Source organism: Tachyglossus aculeatus, chromosome 1, assembly GCF_015852505.1.
Source record: "Tachyglossus aculeatus isolate mTacAcu1 chromosome 1, mTacAcu1.pri, whole genome shotgun sequence".
NCBI lineage: Eukaryota > Metazoa > Chordata > Mammalia > Monotremata > Tachyglossidae > Tachyglossus > Tachyglossus aculeatus.
Window position 1 is genome coordinate 33695873 of NC_052066.1, and position 17888 is coordinate 33713760.

Sequence of the window (17888 nt, forward strand, 5' to 3'; positions counted from 1 at the left end):
TGTACTAAGCACTTGGGAAGTACAAATTGGCAACCTATAGAGACAGTCCCTACCCAACAGTGGGCTCACAGTCTAAAAGGGGGAGACAGAGAACAAAACCAAACAGGCTAACAAAAAAAATTAATTAGCCTTGGTAGCAACTGGGTTTTGGCTGGGGGGAGGGGTTGGAGATGTGATATCTGAAAAAAATAAAATGATCCACTTAGGAAGATGACTTTATTAAAACAAACTAAATCCAAACTGCCTTCATCCTATGCTCTATTTGCTATTTCTGGCCCTTAATGTAAGGGAGTAGCACTTGAGATTCCCTGAAAAATCTAGGAAAACTCCGCTAACAGATTGAGTTTATCATGGAACACTAGAGGGACCCAAAGCAGCAGCTGGACACTGAGGATGGGCCTACAAATGTCACTAGTTTAAACCTGCAGAAATGAGGAAAAGTACACGATAAAATGCTGCCACACAATAAAAAGTCAATAAAAATCCTGCTAAATGCATGTTTAATATTCACTCATTCATTCAATCGTATTTATTGAGCGCTTACTGTGCACACAGCACTGCACTAAGCACTTGGGAGGTACGTCGGCAACATACAGAGACAGTCCCTCCCCAACAACGGGCTCACATTCTAGAAGGAGGAGACAGACAACAAAACAAAACATTCATTCATTCATTCAATCGTATTTATTGAGCGCTTACTGTGTGCAGAGCGCTGTACTAAGCGCTTGGGAAGTCCAAGTTGGCAACATATAGAGACGGTCCCTACCCAACAGTGGGCTTACAGTCTAGACGGGGGAGACAGAGAACAAAACATATTAACAAAATAAAATAAATAGAATAAATATGTACAAATAAAATAGAGTAATAAACACGTACAAACATATATACATATATACAGGTGCTGTGGGGAGGGGAAGGAGGGAAGGAGTGGGGGATAGGGAGGAGGAGGAGAGGAAGGAGGGGGCTCAGTCTGGGGAGGCCTCCTGGAGGCCTTGTAGACAGGCGTAGACATGTAGACAGGTGTCAAAATCATCAGAACAAATAGCACTATAGCTATATGCACATCATTAACAAAATAAATAGAATAATAAATAGGTACAAGTAAAATAGAGCAGTAAATCTGTACACATATATACAAGTACTGTGCGGAGGGGAAGGAGGTAGGGCAGAGTAGGGAGGATGGGGAGGAGGAGAGGGAAGAGGGGGCTCAGTCTGGGAAGGCCTCCTGGAGGAGGTGAGCTCTCAGTAGGGCCTTGAAGGGAGGAAGAGAGCTAGCTTGGCGGATGCGTGGAGGGAGGGCATTCCAGGCCAGGGGAAGGACGTGGGCTGGGGGTCGATGGTGGGACAGGCGAGAACGAGGCACGGTGAGGAGATTAGTGGCAGAGGAGCGGAGGGTGCGGGCTGGGCTGGAGAAGGAGAGAAGGGAGGTGAGGTAGGAGGAGGCGAGGTGATGGAGAGCCTTGAAGCCAAGAGTGAGGAGTTTTTGCTTTATTCGTAGGTTGACAGGCAGCCACTGGAGATTTTTGAGGAGGGGCGTGACAGGCCCAGAATGTTTCTGTACAAAGATAATCTGGGCATAATAATAATAATAACTGTATTTGTTAAGCACTTACTATGTGCCAAGCACTGTTCTAAGCACTGGGGTAGATACAAGGTGATCAGGTTGTCCCACGTGGGGCTCACAGTCTTAATCCGTGTTTGACAGATGAGGGAACTGAGGCACAGAGAAGTTAAGTGACTTGCCCAAAGTCACCCAGCTGATAAGTGGCGGAGTCGGAATTAGAACCCATGACCTCTGACTCCCAAGCCTGTGCTCTTTCCACTAAGCCACGCTGCTTCTCTGATTAACAATGACACAAATAGTAACATTTTCCCTGAATACCTAATCAGGACATTACCACATCACACCAAACCTTCTCCCCTTATCTTCTTTCATTCATTCATTCAATCCTATTTATTGAGCGCTTACTGTGTGCAGAGCAATGTACTAAGCGCTTGGAAAGTACAATTCAGCAACAGATAAAGACAATCCCTTCCCAACAACCGGCTCACAGTCTAGAAGGGGGGTGACAGACAACAAAACAAGTAGACAGGCATCGTAGCATCAAAATAGATAAATAGAATTATAGATATATACACATCATTAGAGAAGCAGCGTGGCTCAGTGGAAAGAGCACAGGCTTTGGAGTCAGAGGTCATGGGTTCAAGTCCCGGCTCCACCAATTTTCAGCTGTGTGATTTAGGGCAAGGCACTTAACTTTTCTGTGCCTCAGTTACCTCAACTGTAAAATGGGGATTAAGACTGTGAGTCCCCTGTGGGACAACCTGATCACCCTGTAACCTCCCCAGCGCTTAGAACAGTGCTTTGCACATAGTAGGTGCTTAATAAATGTCATTATTATTAATAATAAAATTAATAAAATAATAAATATGTACAAATACTACTTCACCCTTAACTATCAGACTCTGTGTTCTTTGATCAGAAGGAGTTTAAGCTACCATTCTATATACATCACCCCCTTCTAGACTGTGAGCCCACTGTTGGGTAGGGACTGTCTCTATATGTTGCCAACTTGTACTTCCCAAGCGCTTAGTACAGTGCTCTGCACACAGTAAGCGCTCAATAAATACGATTGATTGATTGATCGTGCATTCATTGTATAACCACAGTTATAGTGATGCATGTACTAAATATAATTAATATTACTATATATGTATATTGTAGATTATTGCATGTCCACATTAATATTAAGAACAATTATAAATCTTAATGATATTCAAGACATTAAACCAAACATTAACATGTCATGATCAACGTTACATAGGGAATAGAGCAAACTTGCTGTAACAGTAATTAAGGGAAATTAAATGGGGGGGACTAATTTGTTAAGCGTTAACTATGAGACAAAGACTAAGGCCCCTGTCCCAAATGGGGTTTACAATATAAGAAGTGAAAAGAACAAGTATTGAATCTCCATTTACAGATGAAGACACTGAGGCACTGAGAAGTCAGTGGCATGCCCAAGGTCAGACAGCAGGCTTCAAGTTAGACCCAAATGAGAGCGAGCATAATGGGAACAAAAATCTGGTCACCTCAGGTGGGATGGGGAGGACCAAAAGGTGGAATAAAGGGGGAAGGGGGATAAAAAAACACAAACATGAGGAGGGAGAGGGAAAGAGATGGGAACAGGCAGAGAGAGGGAATTTACCACTATGTCTGCTGAGTTATTAACTGTGATGGGAAAGTTGGCAGAAGCAGTGAGTTTGGGAGGGAAGAGGAAGAATTCTGTATCAGTCACGTTGAGCTTAACTAAGGTGAAGATATCCTGGAGGCAAGAGGAGACAAAAGATTTGTAGGACTGTGGCAGGAGACAGGCTGGACCTCAGGAGACAGATTAGGGGGCACCATCATCAATCAGTGGTTATTTATTGAACACTTTTAAAAATGTTATTTAAGCGCTAGTATGTCTCACACCAAGCAGTGGGGTAGATTCATTCATTCAATTGTATTTCTAGAGTGTGTACTGTCTAAGCACTTGAGAGAGTACAATGCAACAATAAATGGACAGAGCGTGGCTCAGTGGAAAGAGCACGGGCTTTGGAGTCAGAGGCCTTGGGTTCAAATCCCAGCTCGGCCACTTGTCTGCCGTGTGACCTTGAGCAAGTCACTTCACTTCTCTGTGCCTCAGCGACCTCATCTGCAAAATGGGGATGATGACTGTGAGCCCCACGTGGGACAACCTGATTACCTTGTACCTACTCCATCATCATCATCATCAATCGTATTTATTGAGCGCTTACTGTGTGCAGAGCACTGTACTAAGCGCTTGGGAAGTACAAGTTGGCAACATATAGAGACAGTCCCTACCCAACAGTGGGCTCACAGTCTAAAAGTCTATCCCAGTGCTGAGAACAGTGCTTGGCACGTAGTAAGCGCTTAAATACCATCATTATTATTATTAGAAGGGGAGACAGTAGAATACAAATTGGAGAAATGGCAGAATGGAAGGTTATGTACGTCCTGTGGGGCTGAGGGTGGGCTGAACGTCAAGTGCTTAATCAATCAATCAATCAATCGTATTTATTGAGCACTTACTATGTGCAGAGCACTGTACTAAGCGCTTGGGAAGTACAAATTGGCAACACATAGAGACAGTCCCTACCCAACAGTGGGCTCACAGTCTAAAAGGGGGAGACAGAGAACAGAACCAAACATACCAACAAAATAAAATAAATAGGATAGAAATGTACAAGTAAAATAAATAAATAAATAGAGTAATAAGAAGTTCATATCTAAGTATATTGGCATTGCAAAGGAAAGAGCAGGTAGGGGAAATGAGAACTTAGTTAGGGAAGGCCTTTTGGAAGAGATATGATTTTAGGAAGGCTTTGACGGAGGATGGCGGGGAGTGATGGACTGTCAAATATGAAAGGGGAGGAAGTCCCAGGCCAGAGGAAGGATGTGAGAAAGGGATCTGCAGCAGCATAGATAATAATAATAATAATAATAATAATGGCATTTATTAAGCGCTTACTATGTGCAAAGCACTGTTCTAAGCGCTGGGGAGGTTACAAAGTGATCAGGTTGTCCCACGGGGGGCTCACAGTCTTAATCCCCGTTTTACAGATGAGATAACTGAGGCCCAGAGAAGTGAAGTGACTTGCCCAAGGTCACACAGCTGACAATTGGCAGAGCCGGGATTTGAACCCATGACCTCCGACTCCAAAGTCTGTGCTCTTTCCACTGAGCCACGCTGAGAATGAAGTACAGTGAGTAAATTGGCATTAAAGGAGGCAAGTGAGCAGGCTCAGCAGGGAAAGGTGGTAATAATAATAATAATGGTATTTGTTAGGCACTTATTATGTGTCAAGCACTGAGGTAGATACAAGCTGATCAGGTTGGATACAGTCCCTGTTCCTTCAAAGCCCTACTGAGAGCTCCCCTCCTCCAAGAGGCCTTCCTAGACTGAGCCCCCTTTTTCCTCTCCTCCTCCCCATCCCCCCTGCCCTACCTCCTTCCCCTCCCCACAGCACCTGTATATATATGTTTGTACAGACTTATTACTCTATTTAGTTGTACATATTTACTATTCTATTTATTTTGTTAATGATGTGCATTTAGCTTTAATTCTATTTGTTCTGACGACTTGACACCTGTCCACATGCTTTGTTTTGTTGTCTGTCTCCCCCTTCTAGACTGTGAGCCCGTTGTTGGGTAAGGACCGTCTCTATATGTTGCCAACTTGTACTTCCCAAGCGCTTAGTACAGTGCTCTGCACACAGTAAGCGCTCAATAAATACGACTGAATGAATGAATATGGAGTTCAGAGTCTTAATCTCCATTTTACAGATGAGGTAACAGGCACAGAGAAGAGAAGTGATTTGCCCAACGTCACCCAGCAGAAAAGTGACGGACCCCGAAATTGGAACCCAGGTCTTTCCAATGATGATGATGATGATGATATTTATTAAGTGCTTACTATGTGCAGAGCACTGTTCTAAGCGCTGGGGGGGATACAAAGTCCCACGTGGGGCTCACAGTCTTCTCCCCCGTTTTACAGATGAGGGAACTGAGGCCCAGAGAAGTGAAGTGACTTGCCCAAAGTCACACAGTTGACAAGTGGCGGAGCCAGGATTTGAACCCATGACCTCTGACTCCAAAGCCCGTGCTCTTTCCCACTGAGCCACGCTGCTTCTCTGCTCTATCCACTGGGCCACACTGCCTCTCTCTGAGTGGTAGAGCTCTATTTATTTATTATTACTCTATTTATTTATTTATTTATTGTACTTGTACATATCTATTCTATTTATTTTATTTTGTTAGTATGCTTGGTTTTGTTCTCTGTCTCCCCCTTTTAGACTGTGAGCCCACTGTTGGGTAGGGACTGTCTCTATATGTTGCCAACTTCGACTTCCCAAGCGCTTAGTACAGTGCTCTGCACACAGTCAGCGCTCAATAAATACGATTGATTGATTGATTGATTGATTGAGTGCCTTAAAGCTGTTGATAAGGAGCTTCTGTTGGATACAGAGGTGGGTGGACAACCACTGGAGGTTCTTGAGGAGGGGGGAGATATGGACCAAACTTTTTTTTAAGAAAAACGATCAAGGCAGCAGCGTGAAGTATGGACTGGAGTGGGAAGACAGAAGGCAGGGAGGTCAGCGAGGAAGCTGACAGTAGTCACGACAGGACACGAAAATGCTTGGATCAGTTTAGTAACTGTTTGGATGGAAAGTAAGAGTGGATTCATTCAACTCAATCATATTTATGGAGCGCTTACTGTGTGCAGAGCACTGTACTAAGCGCTTGGGAAGTACAAGTTGGCAACATATAGAGACGGTCCCTACCCAACAACAGGCTCACAGTCTAGAAGGGGGAGACAGACAACAAAACAAAACATGTTGACAGATGTCATCAGAACAAACAGAATTAAAGCTAAATGCACATCATTAACAAAATAAATAGAATAGTAAATATGTACAAGTAAAATAGAGTGATAAATCTGTACAAACAGCAGCATGGCTCAAGTGGAAAGAGCATGGGCTTTGGAGTCAGAGGTCATGGGTTCTAATCCCAGCTCTTCCAGCTGTCAGTTGTGTGACTCTGGGCAAGTCACTTAACTTCTCTGTGCCTCAGTTACCTCATCTGTAAAATGGGATTTAAGAATGTGAGCCCCCCATGGGACAACCTGATCATCTTGTAACCTCCCCAGAACCTAGAACAGTGTTTAGTGAAGCAGTGTGGCTCAGTGGAAGGATCCCGGGCTTTGGAGTCAGAGGTCATGGGTTCAAATCCCGGCTCCGCCACTTGTCAGCTGTGTGACTTTGGGCAAGTTACTTCACTTCTCTGGGCCTCAGTTACCTCATCTGTAAAATGGGGATGAAGACTGTGAGCCCCCCGCGGGACAACCTGATCACCTTGTAACCTCCCCAGCGCTTAGAACAGTGCTTTGCACATAGTAAGCGCTTAATAAACGCCATTATTATTATTATTACAAACATATATACAGGCATCATGGGGAGGGGAAGGAGGTAGGGCGGGGGGATGGGGAGGAGGAGAGGAAAAAGGGGGCTCAGTCTGGGAAGGCCTCTTGGAGGAGGTGAGCTCTCAGTAGGGCTTTGAAGGGAGGAAGAGAGCTAGCTTGGTGGACGTGTGGAGGGAGGGCATTCCAGTTTACAGTTTAAGCGCTTTTTACAGTGCTCTGCACACAGTAAGCACTCAATAAATCCGATTGATTGATTGATCGATTGTGCGGAGGGAGGGCATTCCTAGGATTCTAGTGCAAAGGTAGAACTGACAGGATTTGGTAACAGGATTGAAGGTTAGGGGAATGAATCGAGGATAATGCCAAGGTTGTGAGCTTGAGACAGGGAGAAGGATGGTGTTGTCTACAGTGATGGAAAAGTTGGGGGAAGGGACTGCCGAAGCCACTACCAGGGCTATAATCTGGCATGAGAAGTTTGTTGCGATTCACCGGGAACACAAGGAGGCTGTGTGAGGGGTGGGAGTCTACTGACAGCTTCAGGGACAGGAAGGCTCCCACAGCACCACCATGGAGGGGCTGCTAAGTGTCACATCAATCAATCAATCGTATTTATTGAGCGCTTACTGTGTGCAGAGCACTGTACTAAGCGCTTGGGAAGTACAAGTTGGCAACATATAGAGACAGTCACACGATGGTGGCCAGGCCAGAAACCCCCCAGAAGTAGTCATTGCATTGCTGCGGCTCAACAGACTCCTCCTCTGTCTCGGCAGCCATCTCCACTGTGGTACTGTCCCCTCCCATCATGTCCAACCAGTAGCAGGATCCCCATGGGGCCTAATAAAGATCGCTGTGAATGGAACCTGAAAATTGGTGGCCTCCTGATGTGGCTCCATAATCCGAAGGAAAACGCCGCATCGTGTGGCATTTAATTAGTCAGTTGCCACCCGGAGCACTCAAGCGTTACACACAAATGTCCTCACGTAGCATTTACTCACTTCTGTGGGTGGACCACCAATAAGGATTATAATAATAATTCTGGTATTTGTTAAGCACTTACTGTGTGCCAAGCACTGTTCTAAGTACTGGGATGGATACAAAGCAACCAGGATTGTTCCACGAGGCGCTCACAGTCTTCATCCCCATTTTACAGATGAGGGAACTGAGACACAGAGAAGTGAAGCGACTTGCCCAAAGTCACACAGCTGACAAGTGGCAGAGGTGGGATTAAGCGCTTAATAAATGCCATCATTATTATTATTATTAATAATAATTATTATTATTATAATAATAATGTTGGTATTTGGTAAGTGCTTACTATGTGCAAAGCACTGTTCTAAGCGCTGGGAAGGATACAAGGTGATCAGTTTGTCCCATTTGGGGCTCACAGTCTTAATCCCCATTTTACAGATGAGGTAACTGAGGCATAGAGAAGTTAAGTGGCTTGCCCAAGGTCACACAGCTGACAAGTGGCTGAGCAGGGATTCGAACCCATGACAGTCAGCCAGTCAATCATATTTGAGGGCTTACTGTGTGCAGAGAACTGTACTAAGCGCTTGGGAGAGTACGACGATTAATAACATTCCCTACTCACAACGAGTTTACAGTTCAGGGGCGGGTATAGTCTTAGTAGGCGTAGTAATAATGATGGCATTTGTTAAGCGCTTACTATGTGCAAAGCACTGTTCTAAGCACTGGATTAGTACAGTGTGTTGCATTCAGTGGGTACTCAGTAATTCCAAGTACCTCCAATCAATCAATCAATCGTATTTATTGAGCGCTTACTGTGTGCAGAGCACTGTACTAAGAGCTTGGGAAGTACAAGTTGGCAACATATAGAGACAGTCCCTACCCAACAGTGAGCTCACAGTCTAAACGGGGGAGACAGAGAACAAAACCAAACATACTAACAAAATAAAATAAATAGAATAGATATGTACAGGTAAAATAAATAGAGTCATAAGTATGTATAAACATATATACAGATATACAGGATATACATATATATATACATATATACAGCTACTTCTAAAGCACCACGGAGAACAAGACACTTTCACTGCCACAAGAAGCTTAGTACCAATAATTATGGTATTTAGTAGGTACTTAACTATGTGCCAAGCACTTCTCTAATTACTAATTAGCGAAGCAGCGTGGCTCAGTGGAAAGAGCCCGGGCTTTGGAGTCAGAGGTCATGGGTTCAAATCCTGCCTCTGCCACTTGTCAGCTGTGCGACTTTGGGCAAGTCACTTCACTTCTCTGGGCCTCAGTTCCCTCATCTGTAAAATGGGGGCGAAGACTGTGAGCCCCTTGTGGGACAACCTGATCACCTTGTAACCTCCCCAGCGCTTAGAACGGTGCTTCGCACATAGTAAGCACTTAATAAATGTCATTATTATTAATGTATTGTATTTCCCCTTATACTAGGGGAAATACAAATTAATCAGGCTGGGCACAGTTCCTATCCCGCATGGAGCTAGCAGTCCAAGAAGGAACAGCAAGTATCATCATCATCATCATCAATCGTATTTATTGAGCGCTTACTGTGTGCAGAGCACTGTACTAAGCGCTTGGGAAGTACAAGTTGGCAACATATAGAGACAGTCCCTACCCAACAGTGGGCTCACAGTCTAAAAGGGGGAGACAGAGAACAAAACCAAACATACTAACAAAATAAAATAAATAGAATAGATATGTACAAGTAAAATAAATAAATAAATAGAGTAATAAATATGTACAAACATATATACATATATACAGGTATAAATATATACAAGTATCGAATCCCCATTTTACAGATGAGGAAAATAAGACACAGAATAGTTGTGATTTGCCCATGGTCACACAGCAGGCAAGTGATAGAGTCAGGATTAGAATCCAGGTCCTCTGACTCCCAGCCCCATGCTCTTTCCACTAAGCAATGTTGCTCCTGTTAATAATACCAATAATAATGACTGTATTTGTTAAGCGCTTACTATGTGCCGGGGAACTGTACTAAGCACTGGGATGGATACAAGCAAATCGGGTTGGACACAGTCCCTTGTATCACATGAGGCTCACAGTCTCGGTCCCCATTTTACAAATGAGGTACTGGAGGCACAGAGAAGTGAAATTCATTCCTTCATTTAATCATATTTATTGAGCACTTACTGTGTGCAGAGCACTGTACTAAGCGCTTGGGAAGTACAAGTTGGCAACATATAGAGACAGTCCCTACCCAACAGTGGGCTCACAGTCTAGAAGGGGGAGACAGAGAACCAAACCAAACATACTAACAAAATAAAATAAATAGAATAAATATGCACAAATAAAATAAATAAATGAATAGAGTAATACATTCATACAATGACTGGCCTAAGGAAATGACTTGCCTAAGGTCACACAGCAGACATTTGGTGGAACCAGGATTAGAACCCATGACCTTCTGATTCCCAAGCCCGTGCTCTATCCTCTACACCACGCTGCTGCTCATAATAATAATAATAATAATGATGGCATTTATTAAGCATTTACTATAGGCAAAGCACTGTTCTAAGCACTGGGGAGGTTACAAGGTGATCAGGTTGTCCCACGGGGGGCTCACAATCTTAATCCCCATTTTACAGATGAGGTAAGTGAGGCACAGAGAAGTGAAGTGACTTGCCCAGAGTCACACAGCTGACAATTGGCAGAGCCGGGATTTGAACCCATGACCTCTGACTCCTGTCTGTATGTGTGTGTTGGGGGTGGAGGACATAAATATTCACAAAAGCAAGATCCAGCTGTACACAAGTGCTGTGAATGGGCAGACAAAACATAAGTCCCAAGACCGACTGTGATCCCAATATTTATTCGTACATGTTTATTCTATTTATTTTATTTTGTTAATATGTTTGGTTTTGTTCTCTGTCTCCCCCTTCTAGACTGTGAGCCCACTGTTGGGTAGGGACTGTCTCTATATGTTGCCAACTTGTACTTCCCAAGCGCTTAATACAGTGCTCTGCACACAGTAAGCGCTCAATAAATACGATTGAATGAATGATGATCGTAGAACCAGATTGTCTCCGCCCTCTGCCCACATTTTTCTCTAACTCCCCAGAACTCCCTCGCCCATTCCAGTACCCTCCTCGGGGTTCTCTGGCCATCACTGAAGGGGAAAATCATCCAATAAATCAGTAGCAATTATTGAGCACTTACTGGGTGCAGAATACTTGGAAGGTTACAATGAAGGCAAAAAACCCCAACAACAACAACAACAGCAAAAAAACTATCCCTGTATTCAAGGGGCTTAAGAAGTAACAGGGGAGACCGACGAAATAATTACAAATATAAGGGATAAAGGGCTGGAAATATGATTGGGTAAATAAACAAGGACTTGGATTCAATTGTATTTATTGAGCGCTTACTGTGAGCAGAGCACTGTACTAAGCTCTTGGGAAGTACAAGTCGGCAACATATAGAGACGGTCCCTACCCAACAGTGGGCTCACAGTTTAGAAGGGGGAGCTAGTTGACTTGTACTTCCCAAGCGCTTAGTACAGTGCTCTGCACACAGTAAGTGCTCAATAAATATGATTGAATGAATGAACAAAACAAAATATGTAGACAGGTGTCAAAACTGTCAGAATAAATAGAATTATAGCTATAGGCACATCATTAACAAAATAGAATAATAATTATGTACAGGTAAAATAGAGTAATAAATCTGTACAAATATATACAAGTGCTGTGGGGAGGGGAAGAAGGTAGGGCAGGGGGTTGGGGAGGAGGAGAGGAAAAAGGGGGCTCAGCCTGGGAAGGCCTCCTGGAGGAGGTGAGCTCTCAGTTGGGCTTTTAAGGGAGGAAGATTGTGTGTATCTACATGTGCAAAATTGATCCCAATGAGTAACAGGGATGGTACCCAACCTGATTATTTGGTCTCTACCCCAGCGCTTCGGAGGACAGTTTTTGGCCCACTTTAAGTGCTTAAATATTATTAGTATTATGTACGTGGTTGTGAGTGCAAACCTGCAGAAGAAGATTGCAAGGTCCTCTGGTGATTATAAGCACCTTGCGGGCAGGCATCGTGTCTAAGCAGCGTGGCTCAGTGGAAAGAGCCCAGGCTTCGGAGTCGGAGGTCATGGGTTCGAATTCCGGCTCCGCCACTTCTCAGCTGTGTGACCTTGGACAAGTCACTTAATGTCTCTGGGCCTCAGTTACCTCATCTGTAAAATGGGGATTAAGACTGTGAGCCCCACGTGGGACCTCATCACCCTGTATCCCCCAGCGCTTAGAACGGTACTTTGCACATAGTAAGCGCTTAACAAATATCATCATTATTATTATTACCAACTCTGTGAAATTGTACTTTCCCAAGCATTTATTGCATTGCTCTATACACAATAAGTGTTCAATAAATGCCATTAATTGTGTGACTGAAGTGGTCGTTGGGAGGATAGGACTTCTTCTCTAACAGAAGCAGATGGGATTTCCAAAGGGATTTGAGAGATACCTTCTCCTCATCCCTCTACTGAGGAAGCTCTGGTGTGGGCTCCTCGAGCTGAAGTATCTTTGATTTTGGGTTTTTTGGTTGCTGTAGTTGGGAGGAGGGGAAAGAGGAAGAGGAGAGCACCCCAGCCAATCTTGCCTTGCCTCAGATTTGGAAATACAGCCAAATACGTGTACTGGTAAGAGTTTAAATTGACTTACACCACACTGCTGTGATTTTTCATAAGCTTTAATGAGAATCAAATCCAGAGCAAATCTGAGGTTTAAAGATATTACTTCCAGCCCTCCAGGTAAAAAAAAAAAGTTGGTTTCAAATCTTTATTCTTATAGCCAAACAAAAATCTATTCTTCCAGGAAGATTCCAGAAAGTCAGAAATTAACCAAGTGCAAACATTTTTGAAAGTGACATTAAATTTTAAATTACTCATTCAAGAGATAAATAAAATTAAATTACAAGAAAGATTAATGCCCCAAAAAAGTTCTTAACTAAATTAAATCAGCATTATTCAATTCAAGCATATTTGTTGAGCTGTATGCACAGCCAAGGTGTGAAGTTATGATTAATGGTGAAGAAACTCCTTTCCCAACTCTCAAACTATAAATTCTTTGAGGACATGAATTGTGTCTAGCAACTCTACTGAACTGTATTCTCTCAAGCCTTAATACAGAACCCTGCTTATGGTAAGTGCTCAATAAATACTTGATCTTAAAAATTATTTTTTGAAGATCTCCTGCCCTCAAAGTCAAATCCTGTGAAACCTACCTTTCCAACAATTCCTTTTTATTATTTTTAGTTATCAAAATTACTAATTCATTGACCATCCTTTAAAGTGTAAGGTCATTTAGGACAAGGAACTTTGAGCGTTTACTGTGTGCAAAGGCAAGGTACAAAGTGACTGTGTGCGGAGCACAGTTCTGTTGCATTGTACTCTTCCAAGCGCTTAGTACTGTGCTCCGCACACAGCAAATGGTCAATAAATACCATTGATTGAATTGATTTTTGAACCAGTCACCTACATCATTAGAGAAGCAGAGTGGCTCAGTGGAAAGAGCAGGGGCTTGGGAGCCAGAGGTCGTGAGTTCTAATCCCGGCTCTGCCACTTGTCGGCCGTGTGACTTTGGGCAAGTCACTTAACTTCTCTGGGCCTCAGTTCCCTCATCTGTAAAATGGGGATTAAGACTGTGAGCCCCACGTGGGACAACCTGATCACCTTGTATTCCCCCCACCACGAGCGCTGAGAACAGTGCTTTGCACATAGTAAGTGCCTAACAAATGCCTTTATTATTATTGTTATCATCATTATCCTTGATTTTTTTACTATTGCTGGGAAAAAAGCAGGGGAGAGTTCCTTTTAAAATTCAGGCCAAGCCATTTTTCCTCTCTAGCTTCTTCACTGATTCTCTTTTGTCTTCTGATTCCCATATGAGCTAGGGTCCTCTCCAGGTTATCTACTACTGATAACCTTTTGTCTCTTGCTTCAGATCCTTCATTCCTCCAGCCAAGGATGAGATTCACCAACTTTTCCAATTTTATAACGACTCCTGTACTGACTGGCTAATTGTGGGTCCTAGATGTTCAAACAATTATTGAAGAGCACTGCATGAGAGGATACATCAACTTTTACTTTTTGCTATAGAACAGAGACATATTTAAACAAGGGGCTGACACTTTTCATGTCAACATTCCTTCCAAATAGAATATCACTGTAGGAAAGCTGATTCCTCAGGGAGAAAATTATCCAGAAACTAATGATGATTAGAGAGGAAGGACATGGTGGTTAATGTATGCAGGCTTTAAAGGAGTAAGGAAAAGTTACAGTGTCATTTCCTTGGGAAATGGATGCAGTTTCAGGATCCATTTTTCTGATATCATTTGGAAACAATGGATTTTTTGCCCAAATTAAATGTGCAAAAAGATGGCTTTTCCTGCGAAAGTGTAATACCAATGAGAAAAGCTTCACGTTTAACATAATTTTATTCAAAAATTGAAGAATAGGACTGAGAGTCTCTAAAAGCATGGGGTTGACTAAGAATCTTCTATTTAGAGAAATGCCAGTAGGATTGCCAGGAAGTATTTCAAATAACTAAGTAAAAAAAAAGGACATTCTGCATATGGTTCTTGATTTTTTTCTAAACAATGTGTATATTCATACTACTGAAATCAAGGAAAAACTGATCTGATTTCATCCTAGATGACATAAAATTATACCAGAAACTCTTTTAGATTAGTTTCCCCACCATCAGTAGTATATACCCCCTCTCCTGACCAGACAATTAGTCAATTTGAAATTTCATTTGAAAATGAATTAAAAATTAAAAAAACAAACATTAAAACCGTGTGTTGCTACTATAATCCTATCTCCCTTCAAGCCTGTGTAAAAATATTTTCCACTATGCGGAGCACACATTTTTTTTCTTTTGGCACAAATACTTATTACTGACACAGTGAGGAAATTTCTGAAGTCTAGAAGCTTAAAAAAAAATCATAGAACTTCTACATTTTCCACTTATTCCTGACTTTAGTCTTTCCAAAAGCCCAAGGAATTGAAAATTTTTTAAAAAAGCTGTACACTGTAGAGAGTCCCAGGATTGCTTTTGCAATTTACCTTTACTTCCTACAATTTACTGTTATCAGATGATCACGATTCAAATACTTGGGAAGCCTTCACACATTAAGATTGAATCTTTCATCAGTGGATATCAAAGCACCTGGGAGCCAGTATTGTTATTCCAGGGATAAGAAATGGCTAAACCAAAACACCAGGAGATGAAATGAGTTGGTCATATTCTCAAAATGAGTCAGGGATGCAGCCAAAGAGAAGGACTCCAAGATACTGACTCAGGATACCTGGCTTCCTCAAGTGTTTTGGGAACCTCACCACACCCTGCTTCCTATTCCCATCATTTTCCCCTGAGAGACACACAAAAATGATGGAATGTGGACTTAAGCATGGAGGGATCTCACCTAAGGAATACCAACTTGGAACAGTTGCCACTGTTTCTTCACTCTCTGGGAGAAAATGGTGCCAAAAAATAAAAGGCTTGTTGTAATCTAGCACTTACCTGATCTCTTCCGTGACCATCTGAATGCAGCTTTCTCCTTTGACTTGTCCCTTTATAGTTTCCATCAATATAGAGGACACAAAGCTGAGCCATAGTTATGTCGTTTCAGCTGTCAAACAGCCACTAGAGCCGAGCATCACATTTCAAAAGAGTACGACTCTCAACCCGGCTTCCTCGCTTTATTACAAAAAGGGAATGCCTTTACACACTCACCCACAAAACCAAGAAGTCGTAGATGAGAAAGAGTTGAGAAAGAAGAGTATCATGAATAATGTATACATTTCATTGTGTCCAGTACGGCCTGTCCTTAGGTAGCCGAACGTACGGCATAGCATACGATTCTGCCACGGTAAACACGATTTAGATGGAAGACGGGGGTAATATGTCATTTTAATTAACACCACACGCTTTGTGACAAACGCTGAGAGAATCAAATGGTATCTTTTCCACGTAATGCACAATCTCCTGATTTAACGGCCGGAGAAACTGGGGAATGAAGGATCTTTATTCTTATGTGTCATACGAAGACCGATTACATACGTGCCACAGATTGTTCAACTGCTTAACGGGAAGAATCGGAACAAGGTGAAAGGCTAAGGAACATCCAGCATTTTATCATTATTCACAACTTCAAAGCCTACATAACTATAATTCCTTCCAAGTTTCTGATTCATAAAATGATTCCTACATCGATTACAGTTAACATATTCCCTCATATTCTATCTGTAACTTTAAAAGACTTCTCATTACTGATAGAGCTGCTTTCCTCTCACGGCTGAGATGCACTTGAAAATATTATAAACGAAAAGCTATACAACCAGGTGTGGCACTGGAGGATGGTAGCCTCAGATCCAGCGCTTAGAACAGTGCTTTGCACATAGTAAATGCTTAATAAATGCCACCATTATCATTATTATCTGGGTTTCCACCTGATAGAATCAAGAGGAGGGACCTGCAAAAATTTCTCCTTTTAGCATCTTTATTTTTGTGTGTGTTGGGGGGATTTTAGGCTTATAACATCAATCATTTGCATTTGTCTCTCTAACACAGATGCCTCAAATCTTAGGCAACATAGGGGAGAGGATAGCTTAAGAACAGAAAAGGGAATGAACCTTCATCAACGCCTGAAAGATAGAACCAGACCGAATGTAATAAAACAAAATACACACACTTGCATTAACATCAGTGACTATCATAAGCGCTTAGAGCAGTGCTCGGCACATAGTAAGCGCTTAACAAATACCATTATCATAAGCACCTTATGTATCTTAAAAGTTCTAAGACGAACCTAAATCAAAACCCCACATCCGGACTAAATTTACCCCAACACAGCCCCAACTCCTACAGTCCGAAATCAGTTTCCCAAACGTTTGGAAAAGACTGTGAGCCCATTGTTGGGTAGGGACCGTCTCTATATGTTGCCAACTTGGACTTCCCAAGCGCTTAGTACAGTGTTCTGCACACAGTAAGCGCTCAATAAATACGACTGAATGAATGAAAACGATTAAGGCGGGTCATTTTTATTGTTCTAAACTAACCCACACAAGGGCTGGGTTTCAGCGAGGTGGTTTCTCCAAAGGCAGAAACGCGCAGTCCGGTGCTTCGCATGGAGTAAGTGCTCCATCAATCAATCAAGCAGTCAATCAATCGTATTTATTGAGCGCTTACTGTGTGCAGGGCACTGTACTAAGCGCTTGGGACAGTCCAAGTTGGCAACATATAGAGACGGGCCCTACCCAACAGTGGGCTCACAGTCTAGAAGATAAATAGGACTGAAAAAACCTCCTACTGCCAAGGGGGACAAATGTCCCTCCTTCTAGAGTGTGAGCCCGTTGTCGGATGATACTTTCCAAGCGCTTAGTAAGCACTCAATAAATGCGATTGATTGATTGATTGATTGGTTTCTCCAAAGGCAGAAACGCTCAGTCGGAGTAAGCGCTCCATAAATAGGACTGAATAAACCTCCTCCTTCAAAGGGGGACAGATCTCCCCGCTTCCAGGGTGTGAGCCCGTGGTCGAATGGTACTTTCCAAGCGCTTAGTCCAGTGCTCTGCACACAGTGAGCGCCCAATACATACGATTGAATGAATGGAGAGGTGCCAAAAGTGAGAATGAAACGGGTTTCCATCGGTTGGAAGGAAAGTGAGGCCGCTCCCCACTTTGGGCAAAGGAGCCTGCAGCATGAGCAGGCTGGGTTTGGCAGGTGGGCTTCTCCACTGTGAGCCCACTGTTGGGCAGGGGCCGTCTCTTGATGTTGCCAACTGGGACTTCCCAAGCGCTTAGTACAGTGCTCCGCACACAGTAAGCGCTTAATAAATCATCATCAATCGTATTTATTGAGCGCTTACTATGTGCAGAGCACTGGACTAAGTGCTTG

At 42.9% G+C, this 17888-nt stretch overlaps 1 protein-coding gene across 1 annotated transcript in view; it reads right to left on the reverse strand.

The window, feature by feature from the left end:
* Positions 1–17888, reverse strand: part of SERPINI1 (serpin family I member 1) — a 97752-nt gene that overhangs the window by 78965 nt on the left and 899 nt on the right. The gene's annotated exons all lie outside the window — the stretch shown is intronic.